The 9,008-nt window shown below is 39.6% G+C and overlaps 1 pseudogene; it reads right to left on the bottom strand.

Moving 5' to 3' along the window:
- Nucleotides 1-1,711: 1,711 nt before the first annotated feature.
- Nucleotides 1,712-3,386, bottom strand: LOC138990964 (F-box only protein 25 pseudogene; annotated as a pseudogene).
- Nucleotides 3,387-9,008: the final 5,622 nt, after the last annotated feature.

A 9,008-nucleotide genomic window follows, 5' to 3' on the forward strand; every position in this document is an offset into this window, starting at 1 on the left:
GGCACAATTTCTAGCACCTTGCCAACACCCAGTTATAATGAATATGTAGATAAACATATGACACGGACATAGATATCGACATAGTTTACTTTTACATTATATTTAGTTAATTTATATATATTAGAGTTTATATATACAATTTCATATATGTATATGTAGTTTTTTTTAGTTTATATGTTTAGTATATATATATTTAATTTGTATACAAAGGATGAGATGGTTGGATGACATCATTGACACAATGGCCATAAGATTGAGCAAACTCCAGGAGATAGTGAAGGACAGGGAAGACTGATACACTTCAGTCCATGGGGTTGCAAAGAGTTGGACATGACTTAGCAACTCTACAACAACAAATTTTATATATATGTGTAAAGTCTAGTTTATATACATATAATTAATAAATATATTTTGTCTATATTAGTCTGTTTGTGTATGTATGTCTTCAGGATATGTAAATTATTTGAGTTTCTCAGTAGAAAATGCCAAAAAATTATGAGACTTACTAAACATAAGGGAGTTGGGGGGAAAAAAACTTCGTTCTCACAGCCCCCAAAATAACTGACATAACCACGTAAATCCCATGAGTTTATGCAGTTTCCTTTCAGCCAAAGCCTGAGACACTTTTGTTGTTGTTTAGTCGCTCAGTTTTGTCAGACTCTTTGCGACTCCATGGACTGCATCATGCCAGGCTTGCCTGTCCATCACCATCTCCCAGAGCTTCCTCAAACTCATGTCCCTTGAGTCAGTGATGCCATCCAACTATTTCATACTCTGTCGTCCCCTTTTTCTTCTGCCTTCAATCTTCCCAAGCATCAGGGTCTTTTCCAATGAGTCAGTTCTTCTCATGAGGTGGCCAAAGTATTAGAGCTTTAGCATCAGTCCTTCCAAAGAGCATTCAGGGTTGATTTCTTTTAAGGTTGACTGGTTTGATCTCCTTGCAGTCCAAGGGTGTCTCAAGAGTCTTCTCCAAAACTATAGTTTAAAAGCATCAATTCTTCGGCTTTGAGCCTTCTTTATATTCCAATTCACATCCATACATGACTACTGGAAAAACCATAGCTTTGACTAGATGGACCTTTATTGGCAAAGAAATGTCTTAGCTTGTTAGTATGCTGTCTAGGTTGGTCATAGCTTTTCTTCCAAGGAGCAAGCGTCTTTTAATTTCATGGCCACAGTCACCATCTGCAGTGATTTTGGAGCCCAAGAAAATAAAGTCTGTCACTGTTTCCATTGCTTTCACATCTATTTGTTATGAAGTGATGGGACTTGATGCCAGAATCTTCGTTTTTTGAATGCTGCTTTTTAAACCAGCTTTTTCATTCTCCTCTTTCATCCTTATTGAGAGGTTCTTTAGTTCCTCTTAGCTTTCTGGCATAAGGGTGTTGTTATCTGCATATCTGAGGTTACTTATATTTCTCCTAGTAATCTTGATTCCAGCTTGTGCTTCATCATGCATGATGCATACATGTAAGTTAAATAAAAGGGTGACAACATACAGCCTTGACATAGTCCTTTCCCTATTTGGAACCAGTCCATTGTTCCATGTCCAGTTCTTTTTTTTTTTTTTTTTTCTTTTATCTTTATTTTCAAAATTTTCTAAAATGTACATGCAATATTTTTAAAATAAAATTATCTTTGAGAGGTTTCAATACATGATTATCAAAATCATTGACACTACTTTTTTCAGTAAGATGCAAAATTGACAAAATAGGTAGACAAACATGATTTATTACTTTGCTAGAAGAGGATTCCAAGCAGTGTGGTGCAGGCCACACCAGGCTCCCCCAGGTCAGGGCCCTGCCTGTCAGTCTTCGGCACGAGCCCAGGACCACAGCCCCAGACTGAGGCCCTTGTGGGTCTCAGCCATCTGCACAATTCACAACCCACTGCTGAGCATCCAGGAGACAGGCACATACTTCCCTGGATCCTTCTGTATCTGAGAAGACTCGTGCAGACACAACCAAAACTGTTAATATACATCTTAAGAAAAATAAATATTCTGTACAATGTCATTACAAGGATCCGTGATCTACCCTCACCCCAATCACTACAAAATCGGGAAACCATCATTTGAGTTAAGAGGCAGTCTTCTTGGCTGTTAGTGTCAGTTCAGCACAGGATGTGGTGCTGAAAACACACTCTTTTTGAACCATATTTACAAATACACAAAGTTCCAAATTTTAATGTGCTTAGAAGAATTTTTTAAAGAGAGAAGCAGAAATGATTTTGCTGGGGTTCCTTGACCCTATTTCAAAGGTGGATTTTGCTGGGGTTCCCTGACCCGGTTTCAGAGGTGGAAGCCACAGGCACCCTGCCCACAGGCCCTTTTCACGTTGCCTCCAACGCAGACTCCAGGTCATGGTGGGCCTGGCTAGGCCCTCAATACTTGAAAAGGTCGATGAAGTTTTTTGAAGCAGCTGTCCGGGTCGGCGGCAGTGCAGGGGTGGCCCGAGTCCTCGAGTAATAAAGCAAGGCGGCAGTCCTTCCAGAAGAGGATGCTGCAGTGCCGGCAGAAGTGCAGGGTGTCTCCATACTGCTCCTTGGTGGGGTAGTGCTTCTGAAGTGCAAAATACATCAGCTTTTAAAGGATCAAGTGTCTCAAAACTGCTTCTCCCCAAAGTGGTACTTGAGCTTCTTCCACAGCTCATCGCTTGTCGGGTCACCTGACCCAGGGTGACGATGTCCCACCCATCCGAGAACCTGTACAGGATGTTGCTGAGCATGTGCACAGGAAGGTCGCTGAGCGTCAGGCCACTGTCCACCTGCTTTCTGAAGATTCTGCAGCTGCTGCTGCCAGCGGAGAACGGTCTCTAATCGGCAAATCCAGATGTTGATGTTTCCCACCAGCACAGACTTCCCTACCCTCGGATCAGAATGCACAGGGTGGAGCTGAGGTCTTGAGAAGATCCTTGATCAGGCGAGGGTTTTGGTGGTCACCGAGAACCTTCTGAACGATCTTATCTTAGTTCTCAGCGAGGTCAGCTGGGACTTCGCAATCAGCTGCAACAGCCTGACCACATAATTGAACCTTCGGATGTCCTGGATCGCATCGAGAAGTCTAAGCGATTAAAAGCTTCTCCCAAAGTACAGTAGCCATGTCTTTCTCTTGTGCTTTCTTTATGGACATAGATCCAGTTTTGATAAAAACACTGAGTATTTGTGTCATTTCTAAAATGGTCCTTTTTCCTTTTTTTGGATGCAAATTTGCTCTTCATTACTGAATATTTCTTCATCTTCACTATTTAAGATAATGCCATGGCCTATGTCACACTGGCTGTTCTCCCCCTCAAGCTCCTGGCTCCATGCATCACATCTTTTCCAGCCGTCTTCTGTTTTCATCCAACTCCATCCAGGAGATCTCAGTCCTGGCCCAAAAATGGCATGGTTCACCGCAAGAGAAGGATGCAAAATGCAGAGGCGTCAGCTCAAGAAAAACAAGGAACAGTGAGGGGAGACGACTGACGCGGGAGGACAGCTCTGGCCTGGGGAGGGCGGAGCCGGGGCGGACTCACAAGACGCCAGGCCGAGGGACGGGATCCCGGAGACGGCGGGCGGGGGCGGTGGGTGAGGGGCCAACCTGGCGGGGCGGGAGGCGGTTAAGGACCCGGCGGGTCGTGAAGGAAGCTGGGCGGCGGTCGCGGAAGGTTGAAGGCTCCATGTCCAGTTCTAACTGTTGCTTCCAGATCTGCATACAGACTTCTCAGGAGACAGGTAAGGTGGTCTGGTATTCCCATTTCTTGAAGAATTTTCCACAGGTTGTTATGATCCACATAGTCAAAGACTTTAGTGTAGTCAATGAGGCAAAAGTAGATGTTTTTCTGGAAACCTCTTGCTTTTTCTATGATCCAATGGATGTTGGCAATTTGATATCTGGTTCCTCTGCCTTTTCCAAATCCAATTTGAATATCTGGAAGTTCTTGGTTCACATGCTGTTGAAGCCTAGCTTGGAGGATTTTGAACAATACCTTGATAGCATGAGAAATGAGTGCAATTGTGTGGGAGTTTGAACATTCTTTGGCATTGCCTTTCTTTGGGATTGGAATAAAAACTGACATTTTCCAGTCCTGTGGCCACTACTGAGTTTTCCAAATTTGCTAGCATATTGAGTGCAGCACTTTCACAGAATCATTTTTTCGTATTTGAAATAACTCAGCCAGAATTCCATCACCTCCACTAGCTTTGTTCAAGGTGATGCTTCCTAAGGCCCACTTGCGAAGGCATTCCAAGATGTCTGGCTCTAGGTGAGTGATCATACCATCATGATTATCTGGCTCATGAAGATCTTTTTTGAACAGTTCTTTTGTGTAATCTTGACACCTCTTAATATCTTCTGCTTCTGTTAGGCCCTTACTATTTCTGTCCTTTATTATGCCCATCTTTGTATGATATGTTCCCTTGGTATCTCTAATATTTTTGGAGAGATCTCTAGTCTCTCCTATTCTATTGTTTTCCTCTATTTCTTTGCATTGTTCACTTAGAAAGGCTTTCTTATCTCCCCTTGCTATTCTTTGGAACTCTGCATTCAGATGGGTATATATTTCCTTTTTTCCTTTACCTTTCACGTCCCTTCTTTTCTCAGCTATTTGTAAGGCCTCCTCAGATAACGATTTTGCCTTCTTGCATTCTTTTTCTTGGGGATTATTTTGATCACCACCTCCTGTAAAATGTTATGAACCTCCATCCATAATTCTTCAGGCACTCTGTCTATCAGATCTAATCCCTTGAATCTATTGTCTATCTGATCTAATCCCTTGAAACTAGATGTTTAATAGTTACCAAGTGTCTAGGTAAGTTACCCAAACTAGACCTGTGATCATTTTTCTCAGTCATGCGCTGCATGACTTCCAGCTCTTCCAATTCCTTTCTGAGCCACTTACAATGCAAAACTCCTTTTTAATAGCCACAACTGTCAGTAAATAAGCAAGAATTCATAGAAAGTCCAAAATGTACAAGAACAGAGTTGAAGAAGGAGTTCTTGTCCCTAGAAATGTGAGAAGGAAAGATTTTATTATATTTCAGGCATTATTCTGGACATTTCACCTGTATTTTCACTGCTATCTTCATGACAACTTAAAATGTAACCATATTATGATTATCCTCCAAGGATATTTTTAAGTTTTTATTCATAAATCATTGTTTAACAGAAAGGGTTGCACCTTGAAATCACTGAGAACAAAAATTCTCATTTTGACACTCATCTTTCAGAAGAAAAATCAATGCCCATCTTCTTTTTTAAACATTTGTGAGTTTTAATACATCCTATGAGGTGACTTCCCAAACTACCAATAAATATTGATTTTAAGAGCTAAATAAGGTGAAAAACTTATTGGGAAAATTTTTTCTGCTAATGTATATTGGTTTCTTTTCCCTTCACTCCTTGTCAGAAAAATCCTAATAGATAATTTCCGAAATCAATCCTAGAGTTTTATATAACTATTACAAGTTGTTGTTTGGATAGAATAATTAAAAGAATCAAGCTCTATCTGCATTGAAATATATAAAAATGAGCAGTTCTTCAGCAAACAAAGATTCTTCAGTAAACAGGAAATTTCTAATTTTACATCACCCAGTCAGTTCCAGTTTCAGTGTATCAAGATCTATTTTGAATATTGTCATTAATGTGCCTTCAGAAATATAATTTTCTCTTAAAATTCTTTTCAAATATGATTTTCTATTCTCTTAAGTATAATAATTTGTTCTTTTTGTCATGTAGATTTCAGTAGATTGTGTCAATCATTTCCCACAATGCAGATTGTGCTTAAAATGAAATTCAATGATGGCTACAAAAAAAGTGTTATTATATATACCTGCTGGTCTCCCTTTCTTCTAGTAATCATGGCTCCTCCTGCCCTCAGTTCACAAATGTAGCGAGAAGAAGGTCTGACCACACCCCAGAGAGCTGAAGGTGTGTGGGCATTTTGTCAGAACCGTCTTAAGACCTAGTGTTCAAGCAATAAGTCTTCACCCCTCCCTTGCCTCATTTAACTGGCTTTCCTTCTTCTACTGCTCAAAACCTATGCCTTCCCAAAGTTTCGTCTGCGGTCCTTAGGAAAGTTCTGATTAGGAAAATTGACTGATAAAAAGAGGTCCTTATTCTCACTGGATAGTTGATTTTTCCTGGGACCCTTTCACCTGATTCAAAAGTACAGCATAGCACCAACATATCTTATGCCACACATACCTTAGCAGTTTTGTCTTAACAATCGAGGGAGCTATATGCTACATAGCTCCCTGTAAATATTAGCAGCAACCTCATTTTTCCATGGAGACATTAACCTTGTTTCTTAACCCAACCAAAGATTCCTTGACAGATCAAACAATCATCCTATTGTCCTAACTGGATAAAGCTTCTAAGGAAATGCTAATGAGGTTAGCTTCCCTCAGGGTATTTTATGATTTTGCAAGTGAAAGCAATTGAATGAATGATGATGTCAAACCTTTTGCTCATAATAACCAGAAATCTGGTGGGGAGGGTACAGCTAACCACGCCCCCTCCCCTCCGCCCCCAGGAAAACAAGAACTAATGAGAAACATTCTTTGAGCTGTGCTCAGCTAAATGAGGAGTATAACATCAAAATGTTCCTAAGAAACACAACTTTTCAGCCCCAGTAATTTTAGATGTAACAATTTTCCTATTATCTTCCAGTGAGAAGTGGTTTATCTTACATATATTTTATTATCTTTGAAGCTTTGTTTGCCACAACTAATTCGAATACCTGGAGAGAGAGGTCTTTCTTACTAATAAATGTCAATTTTTCCAAAATTATCTTGACTAACAAAGACTCCTGGACACCTGAATATTGTCTTAAATCTGTGATTCTTCAACCAGTTTGCATCAGAATCCTATAGGGCTTGTTAAAACAGAGCTGGGGCCCTATACCCAAAGTTTCTGATTCAGTAGGAGTGGAATAGGGTCTGAGAATTTATATTCCTGACAAGTACCCAGGTGAGCCTGATGCTGCCGATCCCGTACCAAATTTTGAGAATTATAAGAGGTAATAAATAATAGGCTACTGTATTTATGACTGCTACTGCTAAGTCACTTCAGTCGTGTCCGACTCTGTGCGACCCTCCCCCCGTCCCTGGGATTCTCCAGGCAAGAACATTGGAGTGGGTTGCCATTTCCTTCTCCAACGCACGAAAGTGAAAAGTGAAAGTGAAGTCGCTCAGTCGTGTCTGACCCTCAGCGACCCCATGGACTGCAGCCCTCCAGGCTCCTCTGTCTGTGGGATTTTCCAGGCAAGAGTACTGAAGTGGGTTGCCATTGCCTTCTCCGGTATTTATGACAGCACTCTCTAAAACTGATAATTTTGTGTAAGAAGTTAGCAGTTAAATAGTGAAGAGAAATAGCTCCTATTACGTCCTGGAATGGTAATAAAGATTTATATTAATGGATTTTAAAAATTAGCTCTTTTAAAATACAAGGTGATGTCAGGATTCCCATAACTGATCAGCTGACGGGTCAGTGGTGAAATGGATGTTACTATCCCAAGGTACCAATGTCCCTGGCCTGTGACCTGAAGTAACTCATGAGCTTCACATTGGAAAGACCTTCCAGGGATTACTAGCCAAATGTCAATGGTGCCATTTATGGAGGAAAGACTATCTAAATAAGAGAGGCAAATTAAAGAAAAGTAGGGGAAAGAAGAATGAGGTTCTGAAAAGGCAAAGCAAAATCTCACCTATAGTCTATTATAATTTGCCTCGTCTGCTGCTGCTGGTAAGTCGCTTTAGTCGTGTCCAACTCTGTGCAACCCCATAGCTGGCAGCCCACTAGGCTCCTCTGTCCCTGGGATTCTCCAGGCAAGAATACTGGAGTGGGTTGCCATTTCCTTCTCCAATGCATGAAAGTGAAAAGTGAAAGTGAAGTCGCTCAGTCGTGCCCGACTCTTAGCGACCCAATGGACTGCAGCCTACCAGGCTCGCCGTCCATGGGATTTTCAAGGCAAGAATACTGGAGTGCGGTGCCATTGCCTTCTCCAGCTTCCTCTGCTAAGAAAGTCTATTCCAAACTTTAAGAGTAGGTCTGGACCTGATATTGAAAGAAATCTTTCCAATGTTTGCTCTATGACCATTGTCTTTTTCCTTCCCTTTTTTCCAACAGTGGAAACTTCTTGTTGGTGTTTTTAATTAAACAAGACCACCATCAGCGCCACATAAAAATGACATATTTCATATGGTTTTACTTAGAGATAATTCATGTTATAACATTTCTGGAGGGCAACTGGCTGTATAAACCAAAAAAAAATTTTTTAAGTAGGTATTTTTTGAACCAGCAAATCCCTTTCTTGGAATTTATGCTGATTGAAATCAGCATGAATATATCTTCAAATGTAGCAGTCTTTATTTTTAAAACAATAAAAAACCTAAATGAAAATAAAAATGACAAAACCTAATAACAATCTTTTAAAACTTGTTGTACGTTAATATAAGCCACTTAAATATTATAAGAGAATTTTTAATTGATACAGAAAGATATTCAAGATATAGTATTACATTTTTTAAAAGCCCAAAACATGTTCTAAATCACTATTTTGGAAAAATGAGTATGTGAATATGTGAAAGACAGTGAGTAAACACCAATATACTAACCTATAATCTCACTATCTAGAGACAAATGATCACTGAATTCTTTACTTGACCAGATTTTTTAAATGATAATTTGTTTCATGGTGAGAAAAACAAAATTTAAATAATTTAATATTTTAAATAATTATGAATATAATTTTTATTTCTTAAAAATAAAGAAGCTATTTGAGAATTGTATAAAAGTTAATTTTATTTTCACATATAAATAAATTGTTTGGACCAGATAAAAAATGTTGAGTCTACAAAATATAAGGAAAAATTATCTGAGTTCATCAGTGAAAATTTTTCACAATCAAATATTTGTTTTCCCAGTTTCTAGGGTAGATCAAAACTGATCAGTCTTTTTAAAGAGAATCACATTATTTCATTGAAAGAAACACTTCCACTACTAGGGCGCTACTAGATACAATGCTCTT

The sequence above is a fragment of the Bos mutus genome, chromosome 15 (assembly GCF_027580195.1).
Source record: "Bos mutus isolate GX-2022 chromosome 15, NWIPB_WYAK_1.1, whole genome shotgun sequence".
Classification (NCBI taxonomy): Eukaryota; Metazoa; Chordata; class Mammalia; order Artiodactyla; family Bovidae; genus Bos; species Bos mutus.